The sequence below is a fragment of the Notolepis coatsorum genome, assembly GCF_963971535.1.
Source record: "Notolepis coatsorum genome assembly, chromosome: 11".
Taxonomy (NCBI): Eukaryota; Metazoa; Chordata; class Actinopteri; order Aulopiformes; family Paralepididae; genus Notolepis; species Notolepis coatsorum.
The window spans coordinates 17,608,559-17,625,315 of NC_140175.1; the positions used below are offsets into that span (position 1 = coordinate 17,608,559).

Consider the following 16,757-nt stretch of genomic DNA (forward strand, 5'->3'; position numbering starts at 1 on the left):
AATTTGAAAAATGTAATGTGGTTTTGTTGTGTATGCTCCTTCTAAAGGGGCTGAGCGGAAGGTTTTTATGGATATAGTGTGTACTAAATTGTCAGATTTGAATCCAGAAGACTTCATATTTCTTTCTGGAGATTTCAATTGCACGGAGAATACGTAGCAGTTTAGTAAACGGGAATCATAATGAACCCCATCCGGCTTCTCAAAGTGCATCTCAAACAGCTTGTACACATGGCTTGTGGTTGATGTGTGGAGGTTGTTTCATTGGAATGAGCGCCAGTCTACATGGTCTCATTGTAGGGATAATGTTGTCTCCTTAGCTAGACTTGACGTTTTTATTGTTTCAAGCATCATTTCAATGTTTTTAAAATGTGTAAAATATTGCCTGTTGGTTTTACAGACCATTCGCTGGTAATGTGCAATGTTTTCAAGCGAAATATTTTTGCCTAGAAGTGCTTATTAAATCAGTTTTGCTTCGTGATTTAGTGTGTTTAGTTTTTTTGTGTGACATATTTAGGAGTAGGGAAAACAAGTTTTCATTTCTTAGGCAGCGGTGGAACTGTGGTAAAATATGACATTTAAATTCTTTGTCAACAACATACTCTCAATGTGACTAGAGACCTCACTAGTTCTATGAGGGATCTGGAGACATTGAGATAGTGGACCTTGAGAAAATGTTTGTGTCTACGGAAATCAAGGACAGTTTGAAGTCCTTGGTTAAAAAATTGTAAACCTACTCAAGGAGCTTTAGCGAGGTCCCATTTCCTGAATGCAAATGCAATGGATGTGCCTTCCAGTTACTTATTCGGCCTGGAGAAGGAGCATGGACAGAATAAATGCACTTTCTTCTGTCAGAGACGGGGCAGGAGATCACTGATGCCAGTCGGATCCGAAGACGGGCTGTTCAGTTTCATTCTGCTTTGTATAGCAGTTTTTGTGAATGATTTCCTAAGGTGTCACGTGACTCAAATGTGCTGCTTGAGAAACCTTCGGACTCATCAGAGCTCTATTCTGCCGTACAGAGCATGGATGGTAGGAAAGCTCCTGGTATTGATGGTTGTAAGATATCTTTGATTTTTGGCTGCCACTTTCCTGTCGCAGAGCAGTGATCACTTTGCTGCCAAAAAAGGTGACTTTGCAAAAGATCAAGAACTGGAGGCCTGTGTCTCTTCTGTATACAGATTATAAAATGATGTCAAATGACTTAGCCAACCCGGCTGAGAGAAGTAATGGACCAGATTGTGCATCGGGACCAGACATATTGTGTACCTGGCAGATCAATACTAGACAATGTACAGTATACTCAATTTGTGATGTTTTGGGTGTTTCCGAATTATTGAATACTCGTCTTGTTTCAATAAATCAAGAGAAAGCATTTGATCAAGTTGAACACAATTATCTCTGGAGGGTTAAGGCGAGTTTTGGGTACAGTGACGATCTAATTGCTGTGGTTAAAGTGTTGTATCAGACCATTGAGTGTGTGTTAAAGTTCAATGGCTCCATTTGAAGTACAGAGGGGGATTAGAAAAGGTTGCACACTTTCTGGAATGTTGTATGTAATCTCTCCAATGTTACAAAAAATTAGGAGTGAGATGAGGGGGTTAGTTGTACCTGGTTTCCAAGATATGCTGATGATGTTTAGATTAGATTAGATTCAAATAATATTTTCATTATACAGCACAAGTACAGTACAACGAAAAGGAGGTCGGCATCCAACCAGAGTGCAAATGTAACAGTAAAGTGCAATAGTAATATACAATGTACAGGTGATTAAACTGGGTATACAATATATACATTTGTACTGCTGAGTGTAGTGTTAATCAGATGTATGTACAGAGTTGTAATATTATTATGTACAGTGATACAGGTATAAAAACACTATTGTATACTAGTAAATCATACTGGCCAGCACCATAACTAGTAAGAATAGTAGCTCATGTTTTCTTAGACCACCCCATTGTATATTGATGTAATCTGACTATAATTTTGCTTCTTGGAGAATGCCACATACAGTACAAGCCTAGAGGCCCCTAGGCAATTATCCGTCACATTTCTTTGTAGATTATATTGTATTATAATTATGTAATATTAAAAGATTTGCACTAAGTTCTCTTTTACCTCCTATATTTATTTCAATCATACATTCATTTTTAGCCACTGTTTATACTGTATAGTCCTGTATAGTGTGTGTGTACATCGTGTCCCATTATGTTACTTATGTTTATAGTGTCCTATATGTTATGTTTATATTAGATATTTTTCTTTTTATATACACCGTGGGAAGGGGGAAACGAAATTGCACTTCTCTGTATGTCTTGCACATTATGAGAAGCGACAATAAAGCTGACTTTGACTTTGAATTGTTTTTTATATGTGTAAATAAACTAAAGAAAAAATAAAACATATGTAAAAAGGAGGTGCAGGTATGTACCGATGTGGATATATATTAGGAATAGATATGTATATATACTAATATATATTAGGAATAGATATGTATATATACAGCTTTATTGTACATTATATCATACAGAGTTATATGCAGGTGTATAAGTAGGTATATGTGTGGTTGTTTTTGTAAATAATCAAAATGATGTAAGCATATTGGAGAGAATTGCTGCCAAAATAAATTGGAGGAAGAGTGAGGCTTTAGCTGCTGGTAACTGGCTGGTTCTGGATATCTTTTGGAGTGTACCTTGGAAACTACATGTTTGTTCAAAAGAATGGGGATAATGTGGTGGATAAAGTAGAGGGTAGGCTGTTGCCCAGTGGTGGAAGTACACAGTTCCTTTACTTAAGTAAAAGTAGAAATACCCAGATAAATGAATACTCTGGTAAAAGTAGAAGTCCTCCATTCAAATTCTACTTCTAGTAAAAGTAGAGAAGTATTTACTATAACATTTATGTAGCACTTGTGTCACTAACAGTAACAGCTGTTCGCCACAGACCAGTTCTAGATTCGAATGAGGAGAGGAGTAATATACCCATTTAAAGGAATAGTAGACCAGAGACAAGGTTATAACAGTGACTGGTATTTTATTCTCAACAGCAGCGCTAGCTAGACAATTGCAATACATACACTATAAATGTAGTGGAGTACAATGTACACTATTTCCTTTGATATGCAGTGGAGTAAAAGTTCCCTAAAATGACAATAACTTAGTTACTTTCCACCACTGCTGTTGCCTCAGATTTCCTATAGAGGCAGAGTTCCGATAATAAACAACCTTGTAGCTTCTACCTTGTGGCATAACTAAGTGCGTGATCTTTTTCCGTAGCCTCTTCGGAGCTAAACCAATCAGAGAGGGTCTTCGCTGTACGCGGGCTAGCCAATCAGAGAGTGTCTTCGCAAACAGAGGCTACGGCGTTGGCATGCGAAGAGCCTCCTTCTGTGGTAAGTTGGTGCAGCTGCAGGCAAATTATGGTAAATTATTCACTGGGTTCCTCAGTGGTTCTGCGTTTGCCCAGAGATGAGGGAGGGCAAGGCCTGATGCACATAGCAAGTAGGACACTAAGGTTACAGTTTGTACAGAGATATTTGACGGGACCAAAATATATAGTTTGGAGAGTTAGTGGCCTCTTTTATGAGAGTTAAAAATCTTGGTCTTGATCTTTGTTTCTAACAGACCCTATGACCTTATGACTAAATATACTGTACTTCCTCAAAAAAAAAATTATCAGGTACATTCTTCAAGTGTATTGGGAGTAGGGACTGCTCCTGCTAACTTGTTTGCACTGGTTACTGGAGGAGCCTCTTGTCCATGGTGCAAGACTGGACACAAGTGAATGCGAGCCCTGGGCTGACTGGACTGCTGCGTGCTACAGAAGTAGTACGCCTGGGACAACTGACGTTTGTGTATTACCGTGCTTCCAGCCATGTGCTACAGAAGTATTACGCCTGGGACAACCGGTGGACACAGCAGAACCAGAGTTAAATGATGCTCAGGCTGTGCGCTCTTTATTGGGCCTGAGGTCCCAGTGCTATGTATCGAGGATGCTGGATCTCTGGAGACAGAGGTTGACTGCCAAGGAACTGGGCATGCTTACAGCAGTGGGGCTACAGTATAATACCTGTCAAAACTAGGGATGTCCGATATTATCGGCCTACCGATATTGGCATTAAAATGTGATATCGGAAAATATCGGTATCGGTTTTAATTTTTTTTATAAATTTTTTAACATTTATTTAACCTTTATTTACCCAGGAAAGCAAGTAAGAACAGATTCAGATTTTATTTATTGTCAAAAGTATGCATAATGTTGTGTTAATTCCACTACAAGAGATATGTAATGTTAATTAGTATTACCTGAAATTATTCCGTTTTTTGGGGGGGAAACCCTGCATATATTGGTATCGGTTGATATCGGTATAGGAAATTAAGAGTTGGACAATATCGGTATCGGTATCGGTAAAAAAGCCATTATCGATTGACTGGGGACCGAAGACGCAGGCGGATACTGTAGCAATATAGAAGATATGTTTATTTAAAAAATGGGGGAAGGTTGGAGGTTTGTTTATTAGGATCCCCATTAGTCATCATCAACGTGTTGACAATTCCTCCTGGGGTCCTCACAGATATACACATACAAATATGAAACATTCAGTGTAAATCAGTCATCACATACATAATCAATAGAAAATAAAACAAAAGGTCATAGGTGAGGAGGTGGTGAGTCTGTATCAGAGAAGGCAGGCAGGCAGGCAGTGGTGATCCTGAGACAGAAGAAACACAAAAATGAGCGAAGAACACAGGACAACTGACAAAAAATCGATAAGAGTAATATTTCTTTTTTGTGATAAAATTTTTTTTATTTTCCATTTTTCAAACATGAAACATCACAATTCACAACACAATAACAATAATACGTAAAAGACATCCAAAAACATAAACTAACCCAACAATTAGAAAATAAATTAGACAGATTATACATTTGCATACATATCCAGTTCAAATAAGCTGTCACAAAGGAAAATAAAACATTACTATAAAAAAGGGCTTCCTGAGCCCCCTCCATCCCCAGGTCCGGCAGCCGCGAACCCCAAACCCGGAGGACCCGGAGTCCGGCGCCCCCGCGGGCCAAAGCACCACGGATAGAGTAATATTTCTAAAATATTACGTCACTACCAAGTAGCCGAGTTAACGATCTGACGAAGAGTGACTGAAGAACCGGGGTAAATGTACTGCAGGGCTTATGAGAAGATGGCTGACAGGTGTGGTTGTTGAGCAGGTGAGTGGAATGAGCTGATTGCCAGGAAGCTGCCCATATATGGTCTGCAGGAAGCTGCTGCTCCCCTCACAGGAGAAACAGGACAAACAGGAGGAGTTTCAAAATGTGTATCTGAGCCCTGTACTGGGTGAGATATCTGGTCCTTTGCTTTACCATCAAGGACTCTGAAAGTTGAAGGGCTTGTATCCATATAGCGTTTCTTACTGGCAGAAAGGCGGCAGGGGCAGGGAAAAAGTGGCAGAGTGCTGGGATGAAGTGATCACGGTGAGAAAAAAATAAATCTGCGTGTGAGTTGTGTATCTATGGCAACAGTGTAGCCAATCACCAACCACCTGACCACTGTTGTATGACAGACTAGCAACAATGTATCTATCACCAATCACCTGACCACCGTTGTATAACAGACTAGCATTGTTGCTTTTGATTAACATTATCTATTTGTTATATTATCATCATCAAAATTTAAGCAGAAATAAAAACCCATTGAGACCGAGGTCTCTTTTTCAAGGGTGATCTGGCCAAGAAGGCAAGCACAAATTATGACAATACATATATAACAAGGCACAATACACATACAGTAGACTACCATACAACCGAACTTAAATTAAAAGTAAAATTAAAAAAATACAAGCACAATAAAACAATAACAATCAACAATTTCTTTTTATTCAAAATCAAAGCAGGAGCAGCAGGTGGAAAGGATTTCTGATATTTTTATTTTTTAGCAATACAAGGAGATCGGAGAGGCCAATTTGAGGTCATTGGAGGTCATTCCAGGACCAAGGACCAACATAAAATATGCTTCTTTTACTTGCCTATTTTATAGCGTGCTGGATCTGAGATTGAGGGAGTTTTGAATTCATTCAAGCTTGGAACTGATGTACCATGGAAGTTTACCAAGAACAGCCTTATATATAAAAAACATATCAGTGCTGCAACCTGCGTGTAGCCAGTGAAGTCCAACCAATTAGTGAATAGAGTGCACAGTGATGCATCCTATATGGTGAATTGGAGATCAATCGCAGAGCGGCATGGTAAAGTGGATCGTTTGGCTAAAGCAGTAGGACAAGCAAATCTATAATCTATGTCGCCATAATCTAGTTGTGACCAAAAAAGGGCCATAACCACCTGTTTACAGGAGGCAGGGGAAAAGCATGATTCAACCCTATAGAAAAAAAGCAACTGTGAATTAAAGTTTTTTGATGAAAGCATCAAGATGATGTTTAAAATCTAGGTTCTTGTCCAGCCAGATGCCAAGGTATTTGTACGTTTCAATAACCTCAATAGAACAACCATCAAGGGTGAACATAGAGGGGGGAGAGGCAGTTGACCTAGTTGGAGCAAATACCATTGCCTTTGTTTTTCTACCATTCAATAGCAGTTTTGAATCAATGAGAGTATGCTGCAAGGAGGCAAAATCAGACTGTACATTTTTGACAGCAGCCTCAAGAGAAAGGAGCACAAGAATACATAACTGTATCATCAGCATGTAATATATGGTACCGGGAGTGAGTTAAATTACATGGATTTTCATCTAGAAACGCTCGGAGCGGCCGACACAAAAAAAAGCGCAACGCTCTGATAACAGAAGCCGGGCGCTGCGCTTTCCCTCTAGGTGGCCGCGTGCTGCCGGACACACTCACTGCTCATTGGGAACAATTGGAAAAGGACGCTGGTGCCCACGAGAAAACACTACTGTGTATGGACACAAACACTTTACAAAATTAACATGGTACAAGAAACTGTGTAAAGATAAAAGAAAATGGCTTAATAACTAAACTAAATAACTAAAATAGTGGATACTGTATGGAGGAGTGTGTGCAGCCGGTGAAGCTAACCCTATTTTTAAAGCAAATTACAAAAAGATGCTCATATCCAAAAAGCAGTAGATAAATAAATAGGTCTATATACATAATATGTATGCATTTGGTTATGTGGGTGTGTAGGTTTGTAGGCAGGTGGATAGGTGGTTATGTATTATTATTATGTATGCAGTATGCATGTATGTACTGTGTGTATGCATGTTTGTATTTACACATTCTCTTTTGAATGTATGTTTTTTTTTTTAAATAATATGTATATTTTTGTATGTTTGATTTGACAAAATAGGGGACGTTCTTTAATACGCCTCTAGACTTCTAAACATATCCTACACAATATGGTTATTATGTCTTTTTTTCCTTTTGTTTAACTCTTTGTGTGTTAATAAATAAAATACAAAAATACAAACCTACAGCAGACCTTCAGTGGAGGATTCTGCTTGGTACTGTCACTTTCGGTTTCAGTTATCAATCCAGTGGTGGTGAATAAATGTCCTTTCTGTAAGTTAACTGAGTCTAGAGCGTCTGTCTACCACCACATAGCCAGTGGGATCGAATCCGGCTGTGGTGCCTCGGGCTTGGCCGACCGTCCATACTAACACAATTGGCAGTGTTAGTGGGTGGGAAGCCGGCGTGGGTGGGTCCTGGTCGTTGTAAACAGCGACTCCTACAGTTCGGTCGGGGCGCCTGCACAGCAAGGGAAGGATCTGGGAGAGGTAGTGTGACCTTCCACACGTTACACTCTCCCAGTGAGAGTCCGTGCTGCCAGGTGAAAAGAAGCGGTGGGCTGGCTACACATGTGTCGGAGGAAGCATGTGATAGTCTTCGCCCTCCCAGACCGACGGTAGGGGGTAGAGAATTGGCATAACGACTAACATTGGGATGGGAGAAAAACGGAAAATGAAGGGGGGAAAAGATAATAATAAAAAACAAAAAAAATTAACTGAGTCTGTTTTTCATGCTTTCCTTTTTTTAGTGTAACAGGCTTTCAGGGCTCAGAGATTTGGGTGAAACATTTTCTGTTACTCGTTATATTTTTGGAGCAGGATATATTAAATATAATAAGGAGTTTCTGGTGGGGAGGCTATGCTTCTATGTTAGCAGGAGAGATAGAGTGGAAGATGAACCCGTCCAGGGTGCAGTATTACTGTGGCACTGCAGTGAGTCTGGCTGCAACATTTAGAGGCTTTTGTTCAGGGATGGTGTTATGGAAATGTAATTTGTGATGTCATTGATGATGAATTGGTGTTTGACAACATTGTGAATATTTTAAACGTTATTATAAAGTCTAGGCTATATTGTTGTTGTGTATTGTTTTTATTTGTATTCTGTGACTGTAAAGTCAACAGGCATTTAATAAAATGTCAAATAAATAAACTCTCCCCGTCTGATGAAACGGCAACATGGATTTCTCTCTCTCTCTCTCTCTCTCTCTCTCTCTCTCTCTCTCTCTCTCTCTCTCTCTCTCTCTCTCTCTCTCTCTCTCTCTCTCTCTCTCTCTCTCTCTCTCTCTCTCTCTCTCTCTCTCTCTCTCTCTCTCTCTCTCTCTCTCTCTCTCTCTCTCTCTCTCTCTCTCTCTCTCTCTCTCTTCTTTCTCTCTCTCTTGCTCTCTCTGCAGCCCAGCAGTGTTATCAGTGACAGTAGAGATGCATAAGGAGGCCTTTTCTCTTATTTTTTCTTCACTCTGTGGGCTCCACTGGGTCAGCACACTGCCACACACTGCCACACACACTGCCACACACACTGCCACACACACACACACGCACGCACGCACGCACACACACACACACACACACACACACACACACACACCCACCCACCCACCCACCCACCCACCCATCCTTCCTGAGACCTGCAGTGGGGCGGCGGTGTTGCTTTTGAACCCCGTCAGCCAACCCTGTTGAAAGCGACACTAGCACCAGTCCAGAGTACAGGGATACGAAGCTATTACCATCAGAGTATCTGCATCACCAAAGGGTGTGTTAATGTTTTCTTGTCTCCAGAGGGGCCCTGGTGTGGCACTAAAGGCCCTCACATCGTTGGGGGCGGAACGTACGCGGACCGGACTCCGCGGAGGTCCGCGCGTACTCAAAGCGGACTCAAAGCGGGATTCAAAGCGGACTCCAAGTGCGAAGCTCCAATGTTCTAACCGCATGGACGTCCGCACCGCTCACTTGCTGTCACACAAAAGGCCGCTTTGATTTTTTGGTTGACATCGACCTGCATTTAATGTGACACCGATTTGCATTTTTATTCACTCTGTGCCAAGAGAGAGAGTAGGGAAGGATCATGGTTAAATGGGTAGGATTGGTCCGGTAAAAAACGTTGGCAGGTATAGATGGCGCAAAATGTTGTTTCACTATCGCTAATTGTCACCCATTCCAATTCATAATACATTTGGACCATGTCTTTTTTCATCATCTGAAGAAACTTGAGACATTTGAATGGCTTTTCTAAATCTAAAGTGTGTAAAACTGCCAGTTTTATTTAGAAATCTTGGAAACGGAGATAACCGAGACTCTTTATTTTGACATCGGATGACGACGCCATGGCAGAAGTGTAAACAGCGTGAAAACAACTTAGTAAACTGGAGCGAGACATGTAGGAAATTGGTACGCGGAGGTACGCTCGACTATGAAAGCTCAAACGACTGCGCGGACATGCCGCCGCGGGGAGTCCGGTCCGTGTACGTTCCGCCGGACTATGTGAGAGCCTTTAGGCTGAGACCAGTTCAGTCCACCCTGCTGCAAAGCCAATTATTCCCCTCAGCTGCTTAAAAAAACACACCAACATTTTTGGAATTTAGCTTTACCGTCTTCTGCAGAGAGAGACAAGATGTTGGTGTGTTCCTTTAAGCGAAGCCCAATCCAATCCTGCATTTAAAAACACATGAGCCACCCCCCCCCCCCCCCCCTTCCTGATGTTCTGAGAGCAGATGTTCAGCAGATGTTACGATCCTCAGCACCACTAGGAGATCATTCTGTAACAACCTGTCCTTCCTGCCTGGCAATGGACTGCTTTGTCTCCCATAGGCCTTGGACCTCTTCTCTCTACCTTCGTGTTCTTTCTGTTCTCTGTCTGCTCTCCCTCTCTCTTCTGCTCTCTCTCTCTCCACCCCAGTCATGTTGCCCTGTTAGTTTAGCGTTTAGTATTTTCATGTTTCTCTTGGTCTTGGTCTAGTCTCCGTGTATTATGCTCTATGTTTAGTATTAGTCTTTGTATTATTCTTGTTTTGCAGTGTCTTGTTTTGTGTTTTGCTTCCTGTTCCTTGTTTTCCATAGTTGTAGTTCCTTTTCCTGTAGTTCTTTGTTAGTCTGTTTGTTTCTCTTCCAGGTGTCTCCATTTGTACGTGTAGCACCTGTGTCACTAACAGTAACAGCTGTTCACCACGAGCACAGTTCTAGGTTCGAATGAGGAGAGGAGTAATATGCACAATTAAAAGAATAGTAGACCAGAGACAGAGTTATAACAATAACCGGTGTTTTAATTAAAAGCGCGCTAGCTAAACAGTAATAATACATACAGACGTAAAGTACAAGTAATGCTTTGAAGTATCCCTTTTAGGTTCTTTCAGTAACCTCTCCTTTCGGGAGGGTTAGTTCGATATCAAGTCCTAGGTTGATTGGATCAACACATTGGGGTTGGTTCAGACGTCTCTGAGGTTATCATCAGTAAACTCTATATCAGTTTATCATTTCAATAGGTAAACGTTTAAATATATTAATTTGAACCTTTAAGTGTGCAGGGAATGCAAATACCTTATTAGGTGAATTTACCCTTTAAACCATCTTTCTTTACAGGAGAACCATCAGTGATTCAGTTCAATACAGTGTTTTGTATTAAAATAATAATAATTTAAAAAAATATGTATCCAAAATGCACTTTACTTCCTGCCAAAATGCCATAGGCGCGCGACTGGGACCGGTGCGCTATTATTGTCGCAGCGTATTATGCTCATGTGTTTCCCTACACTTCATGCGTTCTTGGAGGGAAACAAAGTTGTCATGGGTGAACCTGTAAAAAGCCTATAACTTACCTGCAAATACTCGTTCCATCTCATCTTTTTATTTATTTAAAAATGCGCTGTCTTCTTACTTCCATAGTACATGTACATGTTTTTAGTTTATCATTTTTATCATTTTCAGTTTATCATTTTTAGTTTATAATTTTTAGTTTTATCATTTATATATTGCATACTATCATGACTTTCATTACTTATCTCGTACGAATTAACGATCCATTCCTATCCTTGCTGGATTTTTGTTTTGTTTGTCCTGTTTATTTTATTTTGTGATCTTGTATGTTTGTTTACTTATTTTGTAATTTCATTTCTCAGTTGATTTTGTTGTTGTAGACTGTTTTGATGTCCAATGTTTTTTTTGTGTTTTTTTTTTCTTTTTCTGAAAATGTACATACGCTGTATTGTGTTAGGATCCCCTCGAAAACGAGATGCTACATCTCAAGGGGTTATTCCGAATAAAGAATTTCAATATATATAATAACAGAACACCTCAACCAACTCGCTGAGCAGCTACGGACATATTTCCCACTTATGGATGAATCTCAGATGTGGATTCAACCCATTTTTTTGTTTTAGTTTTGGCCAATCTATGCATGTAATTCTCATTTTGTTCTTTCGTGTGAAGTATTTTATTTTGTTTGTCATACTTTGGTATGTGTTCTTATTGGATTAAACCTGATGCCTTTAGTGTGCCTATGAATAGACTGTGTTGTCTTTTTTATGTTGGGCATTGGGGGTGCGTCAGCTAGGTCGGGAGGTGACAGGGGGTGCATGGCCAAAAAAGTTTGGGAACCGCTGTTCTAGAATGTTCTATTATGACATCATACTGTGACATCACAAATGTTCTTACATCTAGAAGATTCTATGTTCTAGAATGTTCTATTATAACATCATACTGTGACATCACAAATGTTCTTACATAATAGCATTAACTATTTATGTTCTTATTCAATGGCATTAAAGGGGCTATGTACTATAAATGTCATTTTTCAGTCTCTAGCATTGTATTATAGTAATAGGAGTTCGTATCAATGTGTTTTAGTATCTAAATACCATATTGGCGGATTGCTCAGATTCAGCCCAGCCCCTTTCCTCCTCCAGTAAATCAGGCTATTTTGATTTGAAGGCCTGAGTCACGTCATTCGGGCTCTGGGTAGCGCACAGTGATGCGATTGGCTCTGTGGTTGGAGCTAATGCCCGCCCCCATTCTACCTAGAATAGAGAGGTACCTCTACCTTCCTACATACCGGAGAACAGGAGTGCAGTCACTTGCCTATCCACCCGGGAGCGATGGCTAGCTAGTTAGCACCAGCCGGGAGCGATGGCTAGCTAGTTAGCACCAGCCGGGAGCGATGGCTAGCTAGTTAGCACCAGCCGGGAGCGATGCACCAGCCGGGAGCGATGGCTAGCTAGTTAGCACCAGCCGGGAGCGATGGCTAGCTAGTTAGCACCAGCCGGGAGCGATGGCTAGCTAGTTAGCACCAGCCGGGAGCGATGGCTAGCTCACGGCTGGTGCTAACTAGCTAGCCATCGCTCCCGGCTGGTGCATCGCTCCCGGCTGGTGCTAACTAGCTAGCCATCGCTCCCGGCTGGTGCTAACTAGCTAGCCATCGCTCCCGGCTGGTGCATCGCTCCCGGCTGGTGCTAACTAGCTAGCCATCGCTCCCGGCTGGTGCTAACTAGCTAGCCATCGCTCCCGGCTGGTGCTAACTAGCTAGCCATCGCTCCCGGGTGGTGCATCGCTCCCGGCTGGTGCTAACTAGCTAGCCTAACGTTATAGCAAACTATTGAAGCAAGCTACTGAAGCTAGTCATTACAATACAGTACTGCTCAATACCAACACAACTGCTATAGGATGCTAGGATGGAGACCAGGAAAATACTTTCGTCTTGTTTACATCAGGGTCCCCCATTTTCAATTCATTATTACAATTGACATACAGTGGATGCATGTTCCCAAATAACTTTTCTTTTTAATTGCGGGGGGACATTAGGTCAAATGTGCAGTACTACCAAAGGTCTGGTCGCACGTACAGAACTGTTGCATATAACGGTATGCTGCTCTTTATAAAGTAACGTTATAGCAAACTATTGAAGCAAGCTAGTCATAATTAAAAACTGCTCAATACAAACACAACTAGTCAGAGGTAAACAAGGTAACGTTACTTATAGCAAGCTATCGAAGCAAGCTGGTCAGAAGTAAGTACTAACGTTACTCGCTCTTTTCGGCAAGCCATTATACTAACGTTACAACATAAACTTACCACTCGGAAACTATTTGCAAGCCTCGCTGTTGCAACTCAACTTCTTCTTTCGAAACATAGTCTGGGTCGCTCTCTGGATCCCAAATATACGGTACAGCCATGTTGTATTAGTAGTATAAAGTGTTCACCTGGAAGGAAGGACGGGGAGATGGGCGGAGCTATTTGGTGGGTGGCTGTCACTCAAAGCATTCTGCTAGTATGGGTGGAGCCAAGCCAATAACAGCTTGAAATCTTGAGGCAGAAAAATGCTGGTTTTGAGTACTTGATTAGAAATATAAAACAATGATTATTTTTGGAATAAACCTTACAGATGTGTTACATAGACTCACAGGAATTGTGTAAAGTTGCCCAAATAGTGCTAGGAATAGCAGTACATAGCCCCTTTAACTATTTATGTCCCTAGGACTAAATAGTTATGAATCTGAACCCTGGGTTACATCCCTTCTATCCTAATGCACGTCCCTGTGCATATTATCCCAGGACTACATTATCACAATCCTATGGGGTTCTTGGGAGTCGGAGTCATCTAACGAGTCTGTGATTACTGAGCTTAGACTCTGGAATAGTGACTGGATTATCGTTACTAGTGGGTTTCCTAGTCAGGGATAAGTCAGGACTTTTGGAGGTTCTCTATGTCTTGTCGACCTTCTTGGCTGTTCATCTATGACATCTCTTTCGTTTTCTTTTTCCACATTGTCTTGGACATTCTCCTGCTCCAGTTCTCTCTTCAAGCTTTTCAGATAGGCGTGGACGTTGTCGTGGCCGTGGTACTTGGCCCGGTAGACCAGCACGCCCGTGGCACAGCGGCCGTCCCGCGCCCGGCATAAGCTGCAGTTGCAGATGCCTCTGCATGGTGGGCACTGCCACTCCGGGTCCAGCAGGGCGTCCCGGACCTCCTCTCCGTAGCGGTTGCGTAGACACGGGCCACAGAACTGGCCCCTCACCCCGTTGCACTCTTCGCTCCTGCAGTTGGTCTTGGTGTCGATCGTCTTCTGGCGGCACTGGTGGCAGGTGGATCCCGTGGCCTGGCTGTAGACCTTCTCCCTCACGTTGGTGCAGATGAGGTCCAGCTCGGCCTGCGTGACCTCCTCCACCGGACGCACCACGTGGGGGAACACCATGTGACTGTGACGTCGGGGCTGCGCCATGTGACTGTGACGTCGGGGCTGCGCCTGCTCCTTGACCTCCTTGTAGTGCCGGCCGCGGCGCAGCCGGCTGGGGGGCTTGTCCACCTGCGTGCGGGACCTGGTGTGGGGCCGAGAGGCGCGCTCCGGGTTCCTCCTGCGGGATCCGGGGGGGCCCCTGGACTGACGGGGGGCCCGACGGGGCTTGTTGGACGCCGACAAGGCCATCCCTCTGGGGAACAGGCCGGGCACCGTGTGCAGCTCTGCCATCAGCTTGGCGAGCATGGCTTTGTTCTCCTGGATATTCAGAGCCCTCTTGTCCAGGAAGCTGGCCTCTCCAGAGTCAGAGTCAGAGTCGGACTCTGCTGCGTCTCTGGGCTGAGGGAGCGGTTCCGACACAGGGAACTTCATGGCGGGGAACTTCATGGCCACCTTCAGCGTCTGGCCCGGCTTGCGGCCTCGCCTGCGAGGGTTCCGAGTCCACGTCCACTTTCAAAACACGTCGGTACTACCGAGTATCGTCCCGCGTGGGCACACGTGGTGATGGGTGGTCTGGAACTGTTCCGGGATGCTGGTTGAGAATTGCAGGTTTCAGTCTATGTTGTTTAGTCCATTCAGTCTGTTCAGTGCTGCTTCAGATGCCGAGGAGAGGAGATGACTGAGGAGCCGCCCGCTTATATAGAGACCTATGTTCTAGAATGTTCTATTATGACATCATACTGTGACATCACAAATGATCTTACATCTAGAAGTTTCTATGTTCTAGAATGTTCTATTATGACATCATACTGTGACATCACAAATGTTCTTACATCTAGAAGGTTCTATGTTCTAGAATGTTATATTATGACATCATACTGTGACATCACAAATGTTCTTACATCTAGAAGTTTCTATGTTCTAGAATGGTCTATTATGACATCATACTGTGACCTCACAAAGTTCTTACATCTAGAAGGTTCTATGTTATAGAATGTTCTATTATGACATCATACTGTGACATCACAAATGTTCTTACATCTAGAAGGTTCTATGTTCTAGAATGTTCTCATACTGTGACATCACAAAAGTTCTTGCATCTAGAAGATTCTATGTTCTAGAATGTTCTATTATGACATCATACTGTGACATCACAAATGTTCTTACATCTAGAAGATTCTATGTTCTAGAATGTTCTATTATGACATCATACTGTGACATCACAAATGTTTTTACATAATAGCATTAACTATTTGTTCTTATTCAATGGCATTAACTAGTTATGTCCCTAGGACTAAATAGTTATGAATCTGAACCCTGGGTTACATACGCAGGTGTGTCTTGTGTGTCTCTTACCCTCTGTGTGCATGTCAGTCCGGTCTTTCTGTTCAGTCCTTGTTGTTCGAGGCTAGTGTAAATGGCAAATGGACTGCATTTATATTTTGGATAAAACATTTATAAACCTTCTCATTACCAGACGACTGCTCTACCTCTTGAGCCACTGTCGCCCCCATAGTCTACAGCCTGTAAGGTTTCTTCAGTCACCTGTCTTGTTTACATAGGTCAGTCTCTAGTATTCCTTGTTTTTTTGCCTCTACTTTCAGGTTTCAAGTCTTTAGTTTGTATTTTTGGACACTTATATAAGGCTTTGCCCAACCAGGTTACTTCTGTACTCCAGGCTGTAACTCTCAAGGATCCTGTCCTACAGCTCCCCTGTAATAACACCTATAGCACTAAATAGTGCTTCTTTTTCTGTGTCTTTAGTTCCATCTGCCATAAGGGAAAATACCTCACTTACCTTGACCTCATTCATGATGGAGGAGCATACTGTACCATTTCTGCACTTTGCATTACGAGCCCCTGTCCGTTTATTTTCAATAATAATAATAATAATAATAATAATAATAATAATAATAATAATAATAATAATAATAATAATAGAGGCCTTACATGGAATGTACTGTATGTGTACAGTTATCTTTCTTCCAGCACGGCTGCGTGTAACATAGCAACCATTGTTCTGTACATGGCAATGCAAGAGACAACAGTCGGCATGTGCAAAACAATGGTTGCTTTGTGTTCATATTATGAGAAATATATCAACAAAGGACTTACTAACAAAACATAATGATTTGGTGGCTTATTGCTGGATCTTATAAACAAGTCACAGTAGACTAGTAATGCTATTCCAATGTTTTACCTACTCTAACACTGCACAGAAATTAGGCGTTTTCTTTTTAAAGTAGTAGTAGTAGTAGTAGTAGTAGTAGTAGTAGTAGTAGTAGTAGTAGTAGTAGTAGTAGTAGTAGTTTTATTCAGTCATTACA

General features: G+C 42.0%; 1 pseudogene across 1 annotated transcript; it reads right to left on the minus strand.

Annotated features, from left to right (window-relative positions):
* Positions 1-4,647: 4,647 nt before the first annotated feature.
* Positions 4,648-16,243, minus strand: LOC311236997 (cell division cycle-associated protein 7-like; annotated as a pseudogene). The gene is made up of 3 exons: positions 16,229-16,243; positions 13,973-14,959; positions 4,648-4,708 (listed from the first exon to the last, which is right to left on the minus strand). The product of its transcript is annotated as a cell division cycle-associated protein 7-like (transcript).
* Positions 16,244-16,757: the final 514 nt, after the last annotated feature.